Source organism: Poeciliopsis prolifica, unplaced genomic scaffold (assembly GCF_027474105.1).
Source record: "Poeciliopsis prolifica strain line A6 unplaced genomic scaffold, Auburn_PproV2 SCAFFOLD019, whole genome shotgun sequence".
NCBI lineage: Eukaryota > Metazoa > Chordata > Actinopteri > Cyprinodontiformes > Poeciliidae > Poeciliopsis > Poeciliopsis prolifica.
This window is the reverse complement of record NW_026562394.1, coordinates 780,651-799,741: the sequence shown is the minus strand read 5'-3', so window position 1 is coordinate 799,741 and position 19,091 is coordinate 780,651. Positions and strand designations below refer to the sequence as shown.

The window sequence follows — 19,091 nt, the reverse complement described above, 5'->3', positions numbered from 1 at the left end:
GTTAGGACTATTACTATAATGGCCGTTGCTGGCCATTGTGGTACAAGTAAGCCCTTCAGTGTTGCTAACGCTACTGAAAACACTGAAATCATACTTGGTCCACCGTTTTCTGTTTAGCCATGTATATTCTACATGTTTCCAGCTGTTTAGTCTCATACAAATTAAGTTATAAGGATAGAACAGTCTGAACTGTCACATGTGTTTTCAACTAGACAAGAAAAACTGATTTAAAATATTACATCTTTGCAGTGTATGAGTGCCTTGAATGAAATATTATGTATTTAAGACAATTACAATAAAGAACCGAACTGAAGTGAAATAAAGGCCACATGTTAAGACATTGTCTATTTTCCCATTGGTGGGTAGCATCCAAGTGTTAGCCACCAATGTAACCGATGTAATATGCTTCAAAGCTAGTTCTATCAAATATTCAGATTTTACTGCTATCTGATATCCACTGGTTTTAATTTTGAATTTCCAATTATTTAACTTTCATCATTGTTTCATAGAAAGAAAGAACTTGTGTTCTGCTGCTTCCTTAGTACAAATGTGAACCCTTTTTAAACTATTTTAAATGTTTTGGTTAGATAAATATTTGCAATGACAATGTTGTGCTTAACCACTTCTTGAAGAATTGCCGGAATCTTTCTCAGAGCTATTGATCCAAACTATGTGTAAACAGCCGCATTTTACCTGAGAGGATGAAAAGATGGTGCTGAAACAGAGAAGCACCGAGTTGCAAGCAGGTTCTTCCCTATCTCTAACCATCAGCAGGGAGCCGTCATAAATAAACTGTGTGATAGTTCATACAGAAGCCACCTACTGTGGCCCCCACGCACGCACACACACACGCAGATACACAAACACAGCCGTGATCACAGCACTCCCTAAAGGTAGAAGTCTCGTGGGAGAACATGTGTTCTATTGGAACATCCTTCCTGTTTTCGTCCTTCTTCACCCTGTTCTGTTCTTGCTCCCCTTCTCTTCAACTTGTGCTCACTCAGGAGTTTGTCTCTCCTCCCTTTTCATATTCGCTCTACCTCCTTATTAACTGTTTCCTTATCTAAATCTCACTCTCCCCTTCTGCGTTTTCAATGCCCTCAGGCTACTTTTTCTTGCAGAGGCAGATATATTTAGAGTCTGACAGGCAGAGAAAAGCCTATGGAGATCGATGTGTGCAGCGTGCCTCTCTGAGCTGTCACATGACATGATGGAGAGTTTAGCTTATCTTTAGTACAGCAGCAGCTGTTTTTTCCGTATGTCTGAAGTTCTGTGGGCCCTTGGAATTAGACCACTATGCTACCAGTGAGCAGATTGCTATAAAACCTCAGCATACTTCCTGTCACCTTGACTTAGCTGGACATCAATTCACACACAGACATTTAAAAGATACATCCCATGACATGTTGATAGCGGGATCTATGCATTTGTGACTCCTTCGATTTGCAGACAATCATGACCGTGAAAAATAACAATATACTCCTCGGAGTCATTTAATCAAAAAAGTAATATATTAAATTTGGATTTGATTTAGCAACAAATGCATTCTTATTTTGTTTAGCCGAGCTTTTGCTAAGGGCTGAAATTAATCTCTGGATAATAAAGGAGGTGGTAAACAGTGTTAATAGATGGAATCAAACTTACTTAACTCGGCTTATTGCCACCATATTGCCTGCTTTATTGGATCAGTCTGACACACCCTTGTTTACTCACATTACAGGAAGACACACATCTGTTTGTTTTGTCGTTTAATCTAGCATATTTGATTTCACCTCCTTAACATGATTACACATGAAAAACCTGTCTGTAGCAGAATCATCTGCTTCCATATACTGAGCTAGATGCAAACATGTGGACACAAGAAAACAAACACAAGGCAATGGTACCCACAGGGAGAGTTTAACACTCTTTTTCTCAGGCTGGAAAGCCAAACAAATGCTATTATTCCTTCAGTCTAAAACAGTGGTTCCCAAAGAGTGGGGCGCGTTCCCTGGGGGTCGTAGTGGAATTGCAGGGAAAGCGGTACAGATGGATAAAAAAAAAAAAAAAAAAAAACAGTTACCCAAAAGTGTTTCACTGTGAAGATGGTTTGTAGTGTGTTTTGTTGCAACCTGAAGTGTGAAAGAAGCCTAGGTGCAAATTCAAACTGGAAGACTCTTCCTAGCCCCCAGCCAACTGGTGCATCCTGCTCATCACCATCATCCGATCAACGCTGGTCCAAGACACGTCACGTCTAATCCCATCCAAGTCCCAGCTGATAAGGACATTCATTCATGGCATCTTCCACTTTCCAGCAGAGCTCAACCTACCACCACCCCTTCACCTCCACTCGCCCAGCCATTTGGCCGCATTCTTCACTAACGTCCACCACCAGTGCCGGGTCCCTGGGGGATGACGTTCCTAGCATCGGATGAGCATCGGGAATGCACATCTGATCTTATCGCAAAACATTTTTTGTGGTAATCGATGTCCTCAGCCGGGCCCCAGCGCCAAAGACTTCAATTTTGTATGCCAATAAATTCTTCTAATTGTTTTTCTCTCTCTTCGTCTGAGTCTCCAGATTGAAATGAACTTCAGTGGAGTTTGAAACAAAATATGTGTGTAGGTTTATGTATGGTTGAATGATGCAGGTGCCCAATGGATTTTTTTTTCTTTTTGTGGGGAATTTTATTGTAACCCATAGGGGGGACAGAAAATCTTTGGGAACCACAGGTCTAAAACATGTGAGCGGATTTACACAATATAGACAATATTGCTCTTTAGCTGTACCAAAAGATGAGCAAGTACTGTACCAATTTATTGTGAATAATTAAAACACTCCATTATTTTAATAATGTACAGGAGTCAGCTGCAATCTAAAGACTTTCAATGTTCCAGAACGACTCCAAATTCCAAGGATTCTATGGTTTGCAACATATAACAGGGGTTAATATTCTCTGCATGAATTTAGCTGAGGGAATGGGATCGGGTTCACCTCTAGGCATACAACAATGTATGTTGTTGATTAGGTGGCTAAACCTTGGTTGAAAATGTGCGGCAGGCACACAATTTATTTTCTGTGAATATCTACAAAGCATCAAAACTCATCTAAATACACTGAAATCTGACTGCATTCAGTTATTTAGACCAAGAAGCATAATATTTTAAACATAAACGATAAAACTGAACTGCATTTATCCTCACAAAATAAATAAAATAAAAGGATGTGAAAACCTCACAAGAATGTAAATAATTCATTTTCTTAGTTTTTATCTCAAAAAGACAAAACACATTGGTCTGTGCGCCGAAACTCATGGAATGCGACTATGGGGTAATTTCACTCTCAATAAACAAAGAATATTGGAGTTAATCTGTTGATGCAACCCAAACAGGTCAGGTTTGATTATTTTAAGGTGATTAAGGTGTGTTGACAATCACACGTATATAATTAGCTACATAAAGGTGAGCCACATAATAGTAGAGGGCTTTGGCTCTGATGGAGAACATCACCAGTGGAAGGATTCAGAGAGCGTTTGTTCAGAGATTATATTGATTTGCTGGAAAATATTGATGATGATTTATTAGTGTTTAAATTGCACAGACTGATCATCCTGGAGCTCTGAGCAAAACATAAAGAAGGAGTGCGTTAACGGTCCCGGTGCAACAGCAGCAATCTTTCATTCGAGCCATGCCTGCTTTGTGAATGCACCTTTATGGACAGAAAGCATTGTTCTGTAAATGTACAACTAATACACACGGTTCCACTATTTGGAATAAACATCCACATTCGTCACTCAAAGGACCCTCTGACACACTGTCTGTCTTTAAATCCTGTTAGCTGGACATCAATTCACACATAGAATTGTGTGACACATGCACACACACACTTACAAAAAGAGGCCATTTAGAGATTGCAAACATGCAAGTTTGTGGACTTTGGGAGGAGTACACAAAGTAATCCACACACTTATAGTCTGTCAAATTAATACAGTACTAAGTTGTAGCTATCTTGGAGTAAAAATCATTTGTGCTTTTTCGTCCATTATGGCATACTGTCGTAATCATAAAAGGTTGTCCTGTTTTGTTCTGCATTACATGCCCCTAAAAGTACTTAATTTAAATACTGGTAATTCATCAGTGCAGAAAAAAGACCATTTGTTAGTCCGCAGTTCAAGAAGCAAATATTCTTTGGCAAAAGTGTTGTGAATTAGATAAAACCAGGCTTCAGTGTATTGCTGGATGCAGAAAAGAAATCTACCCTGTATGTTAATAAATTGTGCCATCAGTTTAACTTTATCACCCAATACATTAAAGCTGTACAGGGTAAGGGCTTAATAGGGTCAGATAATAAAACACAGGAAAAACTATCTGATCTCAGCAAGCATTAGAATCCAAAACCATCATGTAAATGTCACATCCTGTCAGTGAATAACTGCTGATCTTGTTGACCACTTTACAACCACTACTCACCCATCTTTAAATGGCTCCATCTGCTTATATAATCCACTATTTCACAAACCTCATATCATCTCAGATTGTTGTCTCAAATATTACAGTGAGTTCCTTGGATTCAAATGTCCTGCACAGTGACCAAAATACATCTGTGGTGTGACTGTGAAAAATGAATTATGATGCTCTGACTCCATAATCTGATTGCAAAGGTTTACTATTTTTGAGATAAAATATACCAAAACCCCAGGACAAAGTCTCCTAAAGCATTGCTAAATCAGTGCCAAGGAGCAGTCAGAAAAGTAAGGTAAGGTCTTTTTGCATTTTGCTAAGGTGTCATCATTGGATGAGCATAGGAAGATTTATTTTTATGCATCATAATACAGAAAGGGAGGTAATACAGAAAAAGTAGAATGAAAAACAGATCACAGAGAAGGTAATCTGAAAAAAAATGTACTTGGACTGCAAAAACAAATAAAGTTAGGTGTGTGCAGGGGCATGTACACCCAGAAAGGCAGTCCACAAACTTCTTCTATTTTAAACATTAAAGAAATCCCCTCTGGCCACAAGAAGCACATTTCAATTTCCACATAACACCAGAAGGGTATCTAAAACATGAATCTTCCCAACAAGAAAACTCAAATAAATATTGCTATTGGGTGATGGACACACTAGAACATATACACATACTTTGAAGCAGACACACATAAACAAAATACATACTGTCAAGCAGGTACTGCTGTTGGATGATAAACAGTCCAGGTATAGCCTATAACTCAGCACAAGCCTTTTTGTTTCCTTCGCTTCTTCAAATGAATACTTAGGAAGTAGAAGTTATAGTGTGATCGATGCCTGGGGGGTAACAAATGCCTTTCCCCAGACAAATTTTCAAGAGGATACGCAGGTCCTGTCACCAACCTGTAATCTCTCTACAATTTTTTCAGTTAGAGGCGACAGGAGATTTCCAGGACAAAATTCCAAACATTACTTTTTTTTTTTTTTACACTTCAGAGGTCAAATCACCATAAGAAGCAGAGGTGTGTGGGTGGAATGCTTCCCTCAGCATCAAGTGCTTTCTCAAATTCAAACATACGGATTGTCCAATATTTCCAGGGGATTTTCCATTTTGGGGGTTTATTCTTCCTGTTACAGAGCATGTTGAGGAAGGGACGCTTTTATCCTTGGTAAAGAGGAACACATAGCATCTAGAAAATGCCTCCTCCCCTTGATAGTGAGACTTTGATCAAAAATGTGTCATAGCATTTTGCTTGAGCTGAATTATTCAAAGGTCAGTGAACAAAGCCGTGTTTGTGCTGGGCTGCCTTACAAAGGCTAGAATGATGGTAAATTGGCAAAGTGTTCGCTGTGTCTCTGTGGGGAGCTGACCGCTGAGCCTCTCCCTCAAGGGACCATTTGGCATCAAACAGTGCAAGCTCCCTGTGATTGTTGCTGCTTCAGTCATGGCTAGCCTGTTACTTTCAAACCATCACCTTTGTAACCCTTTCTGTTTAGAACATTATGTTGCTGCAGCTTTCAAGCACATAAAGAGATGACTACTAATTGAAAATATCTGGTGTAGCTGGGTTATTCCCCAAACTGACACTGGATGTATGTTCAAACATATTAATACCCCAAGAAAATGTCACTTTGCAACCACAAGTTGTAAAGTGGGAGAATGTTAGTATGTCAAATTTAATCATGAATAAAAACTTGAAAGTCTGTGACCCACCCCCATTTTCTGATAACTCCAAAACAAAATGTATTGCAATCAAATGTCTTTGGAGGTCAAACAGAAACTGAAATCCACCAGTATTTAATTCAATCTCAGTACCAATACCTCTGCTTCCTAAATTAACAGAAGATATTCTGTTAATCCACTGGGCTTGCAGCTCACCTATGGAAGAAAGTGCTGCGGTTTGATGAAACAAAAACTGAACTGTGCTCAACACATGAAGTGAAAAATGTAGTAAAAAAGTAAAACTACATATAACCCCGCTGACATCTCCTTCATAGTGAAACATTGTGTTGGCAGCACTATGGTCAGTGGAGACTTTGTTCAGCAGCTTGTCAGATTGGATGAAAATATGGATGGCACAAAATGCAGACCAACCCTTAATGACAACCTGGCACAGGCTGTAAAAGACTTGAGACAAGAAATTCACCTTCTAACAAGATAATCAGTGTTAAAATACAACACAGCTGTTCAAAGCAACACATATTTATTTATTTAGATTTTGACTGTGTCATTACAGCCCAAATTTGATCCAAAGTCTTTGGCAAAACTTGACAGTTGCTGTTCAATCAGTTCTCATCCAGTTTGACTGGGCTTTGAGAGCTTTTGCAAAAAAGAAAGAGCAAAATCACATGCAGAAATGGTTTAGAAATTCTCCAAATATGTGGAGCAACAATTTGTAGCAAAATGGTTCAACAAAAGATTGACTCAAATAGCAAATAAGACGTCATTCGGTTTCTTTCCGAATGATGAATTTGAAAGCATTTACAATTATTATTATTCTTTAGGAATTCAAGTCCAACATCATATATTTCTTGCATCATTGTTCATCAAGAATTCTCGATTGTAATTATTTGATGTATCCCCTTAGGAACAGCTAAAACTTGTTCTGATTTCTTTGTGAGTAGGCCAGTGGAGAGGATAAGAACAAGCTAGAGTAGAGGAGGAAAGTAAAGAAATATCAGGGAAGAAGTAGGAGAAAATTGTTAACCTTGAGGGTTTGTGTAACTTCTGTACTGTATGCATAACAGCCTTCATTACAGTTGAGCAGCTTCCATTATTCATGCCATGTTTCTTAAGAAAAACTCAAGTAGGTGTTTGAGTGTGGGGGTTGTGGATTCATATTTATTAAAAATGCAACCACCATATGTACACAAACGTAATGCCAAGAAAGCCAGGCCGGGATGTGCAGAAGAGCTTGTGGGCAACGTTACATGCAGGTTTACAACAGAACTTTGCCTCAAAGTAAATGCTGCCTTTGATGTAGAAATGCACAAAGCAAACCTGGAATGATGTTTGTGAAATACATTTTGCAAAGGACACACAACTTGTATGTTTGAAATAATATTTACACCATTTGATTTTTTTCCCTCAAAGTACCACTGCAGGCAGAGTATTTTATTGATATTTTAGTGAATAATTGTTTTACCTGAAAAAAAGCGATATGTTTCTGAAATTTTCATAAATTTTCATAAATCTGAAAAAGTGTTGCATGCATTTTTATTCAGCTCCTTTGATTCAGTACATTGTAAAGCTTCCTTCACTTCAACTATAACAAAATGTATTTTGGGGAATATATTTGAATAGATCTGTAATCTATCCAGAGACAAAAATTTTTGCCCACTCTTCTTTGCATAATAGCTCAAGCTCAGCCAAATTAGATTAAGGGCTTCTCCATAGAATCTCAATTAAAGTCAGCTCTTTTGGAGGCTGTTGCAGGTTCTCTTCCAGATGTAACTTTTATTTCGTTCAATCTATCTTTGATAAACTCAAATCATTTTCCCTGTCCCCCCTGAAGAACAGCATTTATTCTCAATGCATTGCAAACGTTGTGTGTGTGTTTTTCTCATTTTCTTTGTGAATATATTAATCCAAAAAACAAAATTAAAATTTTTGTTCCTTAGTTTAAACATTTCAACAAATGTCCTTTATTTGTCAAGGTCTTGGGTTGTCTTTGGTTTTTCTGGGGTTTGTAGTTTTGTTCATTTGTTTTCATGTGTTCTAGAAAACAAATGAACAAACAAAATCAACCTTGTTTTTGTTTTTCTTTAGTTGAGTCTATTAGTAATTTCAGGGTTTTTTTTTTCTTCCTTGTGCTTAGTTATTCTTAATTTCATAAGAATTATGTTTTGCTTATTTGCAACTCCTCCTTACTCCTGTGTGATATTTGTCTCTCTCCCTCCCTCAGCCTACTTGCCTTGCCTCTTCCCTCACCTCCATGAGACCCCTGTTCCTCATCAGTAATCAACTCTTTTGTTTTAAAATCTACACTCACTCTCTGGCTACTGAATTCTCCTGTTATACCCTAATATCTTCCTGCAACCAGTTTGTGTTTAGTTTTTCTCCCTTTCCCAGTGTCCTCCATATTTCTGTAAATTTGGTTTAATTATTTCTTTGTTAAAAAAATCTTACATTTGACATCTGTTTTTAGGCCCAATCAACCCACTGAAGTATGAGAATAATACTCATTATTAAAACAAGCCAATTTGCTTCAAATGTTTCTTTTGTGGTTCTAAAGAAATTTAGTTTAGCTGAGCAGATGCAATTAATTAAGTAACTTTTTGGAAAAAAAAAAGAAAAAAAAAAGAAAAGATGTTTTAAGTCTGATTTTACTAGAAAATAATTTTACTTTTACTTGGGTGATACTATTCCAAAGTAAAACTCCTCTTACTAGAGAAAAAAAATATGGATGTTCCTGACCCCTTTTTTTTGTGTACATAGGGTTTAGGAGAGAAATTTTGTTGAATAATTTCAAAGGAGATGATGTACAAGTATGCTGGTAACCCAAATATATGACAGGAAAGAATTATACATCATGGCCTATTTAATCAAAACTAGTTCTTGACTGCTGGAGCTGAAAATCCAGCTTAAGCATATAAGCAAACTTGTTTTTCTGCATTCTAAAGTCACTGCGCACTTGTTGAGCTTTTTAAAATATTTTTATTTAATATTTATTCTTTAATCTTTCATTCACCTTTAAAATATTCAATTATATAGCTTTCATTTTTGTTTCACTAACAAAATTAACTACTATTTATTTAGGGACTAATCTGTGAGTAGCCTTCTTCATGTGAATCAGTCGGGTAAAAATCATGTAAGACATTAATAATTCTTAATATTAGTTCTTAATATTTCTTCTGTCAAAGAAAAGAAATACAATGTTGAATCCAAAGACAAATCTGAGCTCATCAGGCTCATTCCGAAAAAACTGAAATTAAAGTAATTCCTATTCAATTGTTACCATCAAGTGAAGCAAATAAATAGAAATGGTGAGCTGTTTGCTTTTTGTGCCCCAAATTAAAACTAAAATTGACCTCACCAGGCTCCTATTATCGCTGTATGCCTCTGTAAGCATGAGTGTGATGAGCAAAGACTGGTGATTTATTTTCTGGAGGACAAGAGAAAAGACCACTCGTATCACAACTAAAAAAAAACAAACAAAAAAACTGTATATGTTTCAAAAAGATCACTCTCTTTAACTGTTATACTCCCCACCAGGCTTCCTGTTGAGCTCAGCTTTCACCCTTTCTTCCCTCCATTCTCCCTTCCTGTCTTTCTCAGCTTTTGCAAAGGTGTAAATTGGACACAGATAATTTAACATTGCTATCCTGGGAGCAAGTGCCATCTGGTAAACATCCGCCCCCAACATCAAGTGCATTGCACAGGCATCCAAACGTCAGACTGAACCATCATGCAGTTTTGAGTGAGGACTTAGTTCTTTACACTTTATCAATACTTTTAGTTTGTATTTATTTACATAGAAACTTAAGCAATGTTTACCAAATACATCACTACTGAAACTTAAAAGCATTTTAATTTTATCAGTTAAAAATTAACAGTTTTTTTCTACAGAGCTAGACACATAACTGTCATTTTTATTTCCTGTTATGAGGCTCTTACTGTACGATAACCTGAAAATGCTTGGTTTTGATGGGATCAGTTTTTACACACAACTGTAAAATGAAATGTGAGCATCATTTATTCAATTTTATTCAGAACCACAAGATAACAATTATTAACACTGCTGCTCAATGATACATTTATCACAGGTAATGTTCTTTTTAACATTTATGTTATTTTGATATGTACTGTATACAGGGTGTTCTCAATGTGTTTTTTGATATTTTAAAGATTTATGAATTACATCCTAGTTCAGTCACCAGAAACATGAGGCTATATGAAGTCTTAGTCATAGCACTTTAAGTTATTAATTTTAATATAAGTTTTATAGAAAATCTATTTACGTGGTTAAAGGAACAATCATAGAAAACAAGCCCGTTAATTTTGTAGCAGTTTTCACATGATTGTACATATTATGTGGAATGCTTTTCCCTTTTGCATGTTGAATTTTTCTTAGAAAGTACTAATAGCCTAACAAACTAATAATAGCTAGTAATTAGTGAAGTTAGCTGCTTAGCAGTCATGCTGGTTGAAGCATGCCAATTGTAGCTTTAAAGCTGTGTTGCCTAAATAAGACTGATTGGTGGTGTGACTTTACTTTCCACACCATGACTGTCATTGACAAATTTGTCCTTGCCATTAGCTTTCAGCTAACTGGTAATCTGCACAGGTGGGGTTGGGGGCTTTATAAGGCTATGCTTTAAACACTCTGTGCTCCCTTCAGGTCTTTTTCTTGTTAGTGTTCGCTGAAAGTCTCATGGACTATACAAATGAAAAACTGGACAAAATGATAAACTGGCATATTTCAAAATGATTGTGGATCTTGATATTTGAAGCAGGTCTATGCCAACCTGTTATCCATTTATGTGGTTTTTGCATCTTTTCTCCTCAACCCTGATGAATCATACATACATAAATACAACACAATGAGCGCATTCCATGAGATTCCTAACAAAAACCGAGTAATTGACTGGAGCTTGTTATGATCCACACATATAATGAGACAAAATGCCTGCATAAATTTTTAAAAAGTGTTAATGGTGTCCTCTTTCCTCCTCATTTGTTCTGCAACACACATAGCTGATTAGCAGTTGGCATTTCATCTTGGCCGTGTTCAAAATGAGCAAAGCAACATTACAATCTCAAAGATGCTCTCCTCGGCCGGCTAATGGTCAGAACACAATTGTTGCTCAACCACTTGATGGATCATTGAAGGATTATGTGTTATTTGGCGTTGTGCTTTTATGGTCACTTCACTTGTGTGGGTGTGTGAATGCATGAGCATTTGCTTATGAATATGTGTGAAACAGGGAGGCAAAGGCACTCCTTATCCTGTGGCTGTGGACTCCCACAGACCTTTTAATGCAAGCAGTACTGCCAAGGACCCGCAATGTCATATCCATCAGAGCCGATTTTCTGTCAGGGCCAGACAAAGGTGTTGACATCTCAACACCACACAGTGAGTGAAGAGACCATTGAAATGTCAGTTACCTGACACACACCCATGCTCTCGTAGATGGGCGGTAGCCGGTGATTGTCAGTTGGTAACTCAAGAAAAAGGCCACTGCATATATGAAGCGGAGGAGGAGCACTCCACTGAGACTCAATGAATATGTTTTTCTTTATCCGCTCAAGCGAGTGTTCAGTTGGTACAATCACACCTGTCAACTGTGGCAAATCAGAGGTCATCAAAATTGTTCATGCCAACCTACTGAATGTTTAAAATGAATTTTCAAAACTCCAAAGGTGCATTGCAGGGAAATCAGAGAAAGTTGGACTTATGAAATGACATTACAAATACAACCCTAAAAAGTAGGGTACAATGAAGAAAGAAAGTTGGGGTTCCATACAAATCCAGACATGGAAAAACATTACTCAAATTCTAATTCTAAACAACTTTATCAAATGTGAATCTGGAATTTATGTTTGGTTTTTAAAACGATGCATAGAAAGTCATTAGCAATTTGATTTCAACCATATTCTGGTTTTAAAGACAATTTCTGAATCATGACATATATTCAATTTTACTGGCACCGTGTGAAGATTGGCCATCTAGACAGAGAACCATTCTCTCTTTGTACTCCCTTTTACAGAAAGAAGTCCCACTACTGCAATCCAAAGTGGCTACAAGACAGATTGAGCTCCTTGACTGATTCTTAAAAAGGACAGCTGTCAAGGTGAGAGGATATGAAAGCCTCAACTGTACAAATCCTAAGCCTTTTTTCCAAGTGGTCACAAATAGAAGCAGATATTACTGAGTATTTGGTTGTCATCAAGGACAAAGATTAATATATCAGTCGGATCTGCTTAAATTGAAGGACTTTTTCTTCCTTTTGCCATCCACAACTCATACCAGTAATGGATCAAATAAACTGTCTGGGTATAACGGATACACCAAGAAGTACAACCTGGACCAAAATGTAAAATTATAGTAAGATATGGTTATAATAACTGAAACTCTAAATATATAAAAACTAATGAATAGGCCTATAAACTGAGATGTGTGGTTAAATGCAAAATTAAAATTGCTCAAAGGCTTATTTGGAAACAGAACATGAAAATAGAATAGTAAACTAAATCCTGCTAGAATTATACAAGAAATTTAAGCTGTACAATACATTGGCCTGCAAACATTATATAACAATCAATGTGTGCAACATATAAATTCCAAAAGACTGCTTAGATGCAATAATTTGTAGGTTATAATGTTTCAGATGCCATGCACTTAAACCATGCTTGTAAATAATATTTATTTATGCTTAGACCTGGTACAGATCTCAGAAGTCAGAAAAGCTAGCATCGGCATCATAATGATCATAAAAACTGGGATTGAGTGATCTGCAACCATTTGACAGGCAAGGCTGAATTAGGTGATCATCCAGAGATGGAATGGTGGATATACTGAACATAGTATAATGTACACTGAGATGAAAAAATAAACCTCACATAAGACCTGCTAAAGAATAACATTCATCGGGTTAGGATTGCTTTTGGAAAACATTTTCATCATGGAATACTCTTCTTCAACATTGTTTAAATTGAGCAGATATAAATCGCAAAGGAACTTCTTGTCCGCAAACCAGGTGACAAAACCAGAGAGCTATACCAAAAGCAAGTAACAAATGTATAACTAATGAGAAGGGAGACTTGTGTCGATCTGTATCTACTGGATAAAGATCACTTTAACAAGTCTGGCAAAACATGTTGCAGTATCTGACCACCTGCCACAGATCACTCACACAAAGGGAATCCCCATAGACTTCAAAAGACCCCTGAAAAATGTTGTAGTCAAAGTTGGGCATTTAGTCGACTGATAACAGCAGTAGGTGATTAACTAGAATGTCTCTGTGCAAAGCAGCTCACCTTTCAATAATCTCTCCACAGGTCATTTAATTCACTCATTAACTGTGCTCCCCTAAATTTGTGTTGTGTTGTTTTTTGATATAACTAAGAGTTCTTGAAATGTTATTGTGGTAAACAATTTAATATGAATATTCCTGGAAATAGTTGTGCTTTAGTTATTCCACCGCTTGACATCTAAGATGTTTGCTTAGTTAAAGACTGACCTGCATAAATCAGCAGTGCTTTACATTGTTCATCATATAATGGACTTTATATGTTTAAGGATCTCATGGTAGTTTATATTTTGCCAAAAGTAACAGTCTCCCACTCAGACAATTGGCCAGAGTGGGAGTAAATAAGATACTGTAATACAGTAGCAAGATTACCAGTATTTTAATGAACAAATCCTAGAAGATTGTCTTCCTTTGAAAGGTCGACCTGACAATACCGTTTTGAAATTATTACCACACTGCTGTATGCTCTGCCTTTTATAATTTATGAATCATCACGTGAGTTTCAGAAACTTTTTTTTTTTTTACTGTATCTATCGTGGTCACTGTCACGACATTTCTTTGTTATTCAATCTCTGAAAAGCTTTCCCACATTTCCAACAACTCACTGTTCACCATTTGTTAAAAATTAGATTATAGCTTGTCAGGCTGACATTTATTGGACATAACAGAGCTCTGTTTGAAACATGACTATCTTATTGCACTTCTTCATTGCCTGACTCAAATACACCAAGTTCCTAACTGATATTCAAGCTATATTTGTCTTCAATTTAATAGAGGAGCTTCTTTCACTGTAGAATGTTGGAGTAAGTCATCCATCCCCAAAAGTGCCTTCAAGGCAATCTCTTGTCTTTCATTGCAAAATGAAATGAATGTCACCATGACATATTTTTCTATTCCACTTGATGCATGGACACAGACAATTCTTTTAGCCACATGTTGCAAAGCTTCTTTATTTAGCTTTAGTTTCTCTCTCTTTTTTTTTTTTCCGAACATTTCTTTAACAATGTTATTTGAGTGTAACACAATTAATGTGCTCCTTCACCCCAGAAGTTATTACTGCTGACCAGGGGTGCCCCCAGGAATCTTGGGCCCCATGACAAAATTCAAATTGCAAATTATAGATGAAGCAATCCAGACTTCTCAAAAAAATGCTATGTTGTTGCATTTTATTCAAGCTGCAGTACATAACTTTAATTAAAAAAAATATGTTTCCTCCATATTTGTCAAAGCTGTCACCGTGTCGTGACAGTTTGTTATGCAACAGATAATCTATGAAATGGTCAATCTCCTCCACCTCCTCCATGAACTACTACTAGTTAAAGAAATGCAACATTCTGACCAAAAACAACCAATCAGGACCAGTAGAAGGGTCTTAGTGCTGTCAGTCAACATTTTTCACTCACTACTAAATGTGCTAAAGGTGGAGAAACAACATATTGTTATTGCTAGCTATAGCATAGCGCCTGCTCCTGACCTTCTTTTGATACATGAGCTACAAGACTTGGCTACGTTTAAGAGAAAAGAGAACACAATCTTTGTCTCCTATAATAAAAATACATGCAGACAAAAGAATAAAATCAAGCCAAAGTTACTTCCCTTATAAAAAAAAAAAGTTGCCAGTACTGAACAACTAGCCTACTTCCTTTGAAGGAAAAACATCTAGACTCTGTGTTGACATTTACTATACTGTTGTCCTCAAGGAAGGACACCCAGAGGCCATGATCAAATATCTTTTCCTCTTTTAACAGGTAGTAGTAACCTCTTACATCAGCACACCTACACTTAGATCCATCAGCACACTTCCACTTAGACCTGCCTGTTAGTCTCAGTTGGTTGCTCTTTCCTCCCAAAGGAAAAACACCATAAAACAGGAGAAACCTTTAGGGGCAATACAACCGTGCATGTGTATCCATGCATGCTAAACACACACACAAATACAGACAGACATCAAGAGAGAAAGGCTCTCGAAACTATTTTTGTCTGAGTAACAGCAGGCTGACTCAGGTGAGGATTTTATTCAATACCATCAATTTAAATAATGCAAAATAAAAACATTTTGTAACATTAGTCACTGTTTTCTTATACGGATATACTGGTTTGTATAAAAACATTCTCATAAACCTTGGGGTTGCATTTAATATGGTTTAGGAAACAGACTGAAACATCCAGAGTACTAAATGTAACAAGCTGTACAAGAAAATCCTGTTACAGAACTTGTAATTGTTACTGGTTCGGAACAAAGCAGTAGAAACAAATAGACATGTTGGACAAAGTCAAACTTTCAAATAGTTTGACTTTCAAATACTTTGTTAGTGCGTTGGCCAGCAATGGTGTTGATTAATCTTTTGCAATAAAATGTTAACTGTGAAATACAGATACAGCATTAATTATATTATGATAGTTGTCATTATTGATTCTTTTGAACAAAAGTGTTTAATATAATTTTAGAGGGTGATCTAAATGCCAGACACCAGTCAGAGTTGAGATGACTTCTTTACTCTGTGCGGTGTTTCAAGAGCACAGAAACAACATTCCAACTTTGAGCACTCCGAGAAGGCACTCGGAGCAGGAAGCTGTTAGGTTCTGGCTAAATTTAAGAAGGAGGTATATTTGAACAAATCTCTGGGAAGGGACAAGAACAACGGGAATACTGCACCTGTTGGGCATAAGAGATTAATATTTCCCTGGAACAGAAAACTTAATTTGGATTGAATTAACTTGCTTTACGTAGTCCTATTTTTAATATGTTATTATGATTACTAGGATTGCGTTCATGTTTTTGGTGTAAGAATGTATTATCTTTAACTCTTACAATGCTCCACAACGTAAGAGTTGAGCAATGTTACAAAAATCAAAGGGTTTTTGTAACTGCTAGTGAGTCTTCGCTGCTAATATGAGAAGCAAAATGACTTCCAGGCTAAAATTAAGAAATCATTATTAAAATTAATGGTTAAGAAGAAAAAAGGTGGAGAAAATATGCCAACTGTGAGATTGGAGAGTTTTGCTAAAACTGCCGCCAAACCTGTTCACTGAACAGAATGTCATCCAACCCAAGCGACCTAAAATCCTTCTGAGTTGTTTTTCTTGGTTGCTAGTGAATCCAAACATTTAAATGTCTAACATCATGGACAGAAAATGAAAATGCTATTTGCATATCTCATTTAATGTGGGGACTTTACCAATTATTGACACTGCATATACAACAAAAATGTCGTAGTTTGTTTTCTGCTTATACATTTAACCTGTACTTTGGCCAAGACATAGTTGAGGAGAAGATTGAATGTCTTTGAGAAGTGTGGTTGACACAACACCCTAAGAAACACAATTGTAAATCAAGAAAAAATAATGATCAAACAACAGTGTGGGTTGTTACAAACAGTCCATTTTATATCTGTGGAACAACATGCTCAATTCCAGTTTGTCTTCAGCATGTAGTGTAACTACTAAGGAAAATCCTGCTTCTGAGTTGTATTGATTCGAGGGTTCCAGTCCACTGTTCATTCGAATGCACCACAGGGTGCTTGTGTGGAAATGCGTCTGTTTATGCTATTGCGTGTGTGTGTATGTGTTTGGAAGCGGGGTGTGTGAAGCCTCAGCATCGATCCCCCACTTTGTTCCAATTATCAGTAAGGTTATAGAGCCTAATACTGCTATTCACGCAAGCATTAGAGCAACACAGGCAAGCTCATCTTAAAATGGAAGGTTGGAAAAATAGATGGTGCAGAGAGGAGAAAGGAGTGAAAAAGAAGAGCTCTGAGAAAGCAAAACACAATATGATGCAATAAAAAAATATCAGGGTGTCTTATTTGTTTTGTTGGTTTGAGGACACATCCCTGGATAGCTTCTATACAGTGGATTCCCCATTGCATCATTTTTGTCTAGTCCTGTAAAACATTAGAAACACTATTTGTATGTAAGGGATTACATAACCTGTCATTATGGTGAACTTCACTCTTTCTGTATTCAGTTGTGAAAATAAGTACTTAATACATCAATGTTTCTTTCTAAGTTAGTTCTCCCTCACCCCCAAAGAGTTACCAATATTTGAAGACAATTTATGTTGAAAAACAGTTCAATATCAATTATAAGCAATGTATTTGGCTGATTTTCATACAAGATTTTCCAAAATTCTTGTTAAAAACTAAGATATTTTTTAACTAATGAAATGCATTTCAGAAAGTGCCAATTATTTAATTTCTTCTGCTATTCCACATTACATATGTGGTAATTGAAGGACTTGTTTTTGACTTCTTTGTATGTATTTATTACTTTGGTTGATGCCCAAGTAATGGGTATAGTGTGAATTTCATGTAAATTTTCCCTCTGCATCCCTGTCATTGTGGTAAATTTGTCATTTTAAGTGACAATGCCTTGTTAGGTTCATGACAAAGTAAGTCATTTTATTTATGAGAGGGATGTGCTTTCAAACATTTCCAAGTGTTTTCCGAGTACACTGATGACTTTAGAATCTTTTTCTTTGTTGATCCACTATCCTTACATGACCTTAATGAATGGTGGTACTTATAATTTTGGCATCAGACTTTTTAATTAAAATGTGATGTTTTGAGGTTACAGTACTCTCTCTAGATTTAAGCTCAAACAGTAATCCTAAAATGATTTATGGCTCACAACAACTCAACACCTCTGTTTTTCTGCCCCAAGACATTAGTCATTAATGCTTTTGAGCATGTATACTTGCTGACTGGCTTTTTTCTCTGGGTTGCCAATGGACACCCACGGTGTGAATTAAAAGATTTAGTGTTGTTACCAATTGATTTTCTCCTTGCACGCAGTCCCGCCTGCATGGTTTGTGTGTGTATAGGAGTGTGTTCAGTGTGCAGCTCCACAGCAATCAAGTGTAACCCATAAACCTCTTGCTGCAAGTCAACAATGCTGACACATCGTGCAGATATTGATCACATCAAGTTTAGAACAACATGCTGTACCACAGAGACTTTGAAATGGTCTTAGACCAAATCATAATGTATTGGGGTTTAACAGCAAAGAAAAAGTGCAACCTAGAGAAGAATGGATTGCAATAGCCAAAAACTGGAGAGGAGTTTGATGCAAGGGATAAGAAAATTAAATGAATCTCAGTAAAAGCGCATGTCCGTGTGTGTGTGCATGAAAACTTCTCTTGCGGTTAAAGCCGCATTGTTTGATTCCACTGATTCCACAGCAAGAGCCGCCAGGGACTTGTTGCCAAGGTTCAGCCAATTGAATTAGGGATTTGCAGTTCCCTCCTCTGTCCAACCCTCCTGACCATTTCCTGTTTCTCGCGATCCCCGAGGACCCTTTCTCTCCATTCAGCTGCAGACTGTAATTGTATTTAGGATGCTTGCGCAGAGCCCAGTGGAGTACATGACGAGGAGAGGGAGAGAGTCAAAGACTGATAGAAATGGAGTTGAAAAGATTCCTAAACATGGCCAGGGGAATAAAAATGAAGTGATATAATGTAGATGAGAAACATTTCTTTGGAAATAGATGCCTGTATAAGCAAGGCAGAGGAAACTGTTTGTGGCTGTTGGGAGTGGAGATCCACAGACGTTATACCCATCCAAATGAAATACAAGGTCATTTTCCTCATTAGATTTCCAAGCCTACGCAAGCTGGAAACAGCTAGGTTTAAGTACTGCCCATAATGTATGGCAGGAATCTAATAGAATATAATATTC

General features: G+C 37.0%; 1 protein-coding gene across 3 annotated transcripts in view; it reads right to left on the bottom strand.

Annotated features, from left to right (window-relative positions):
- The window catches only part of cadm2a (cell adhesion molecule 2a), a 216,493-nt gene that overhangs the window by 77,638 nt on the left and 119,764 nt on the right, over positions 1-19,091 (bottom strand). The gene's annotated exons all lie outside the window — the stretch shown is intronic.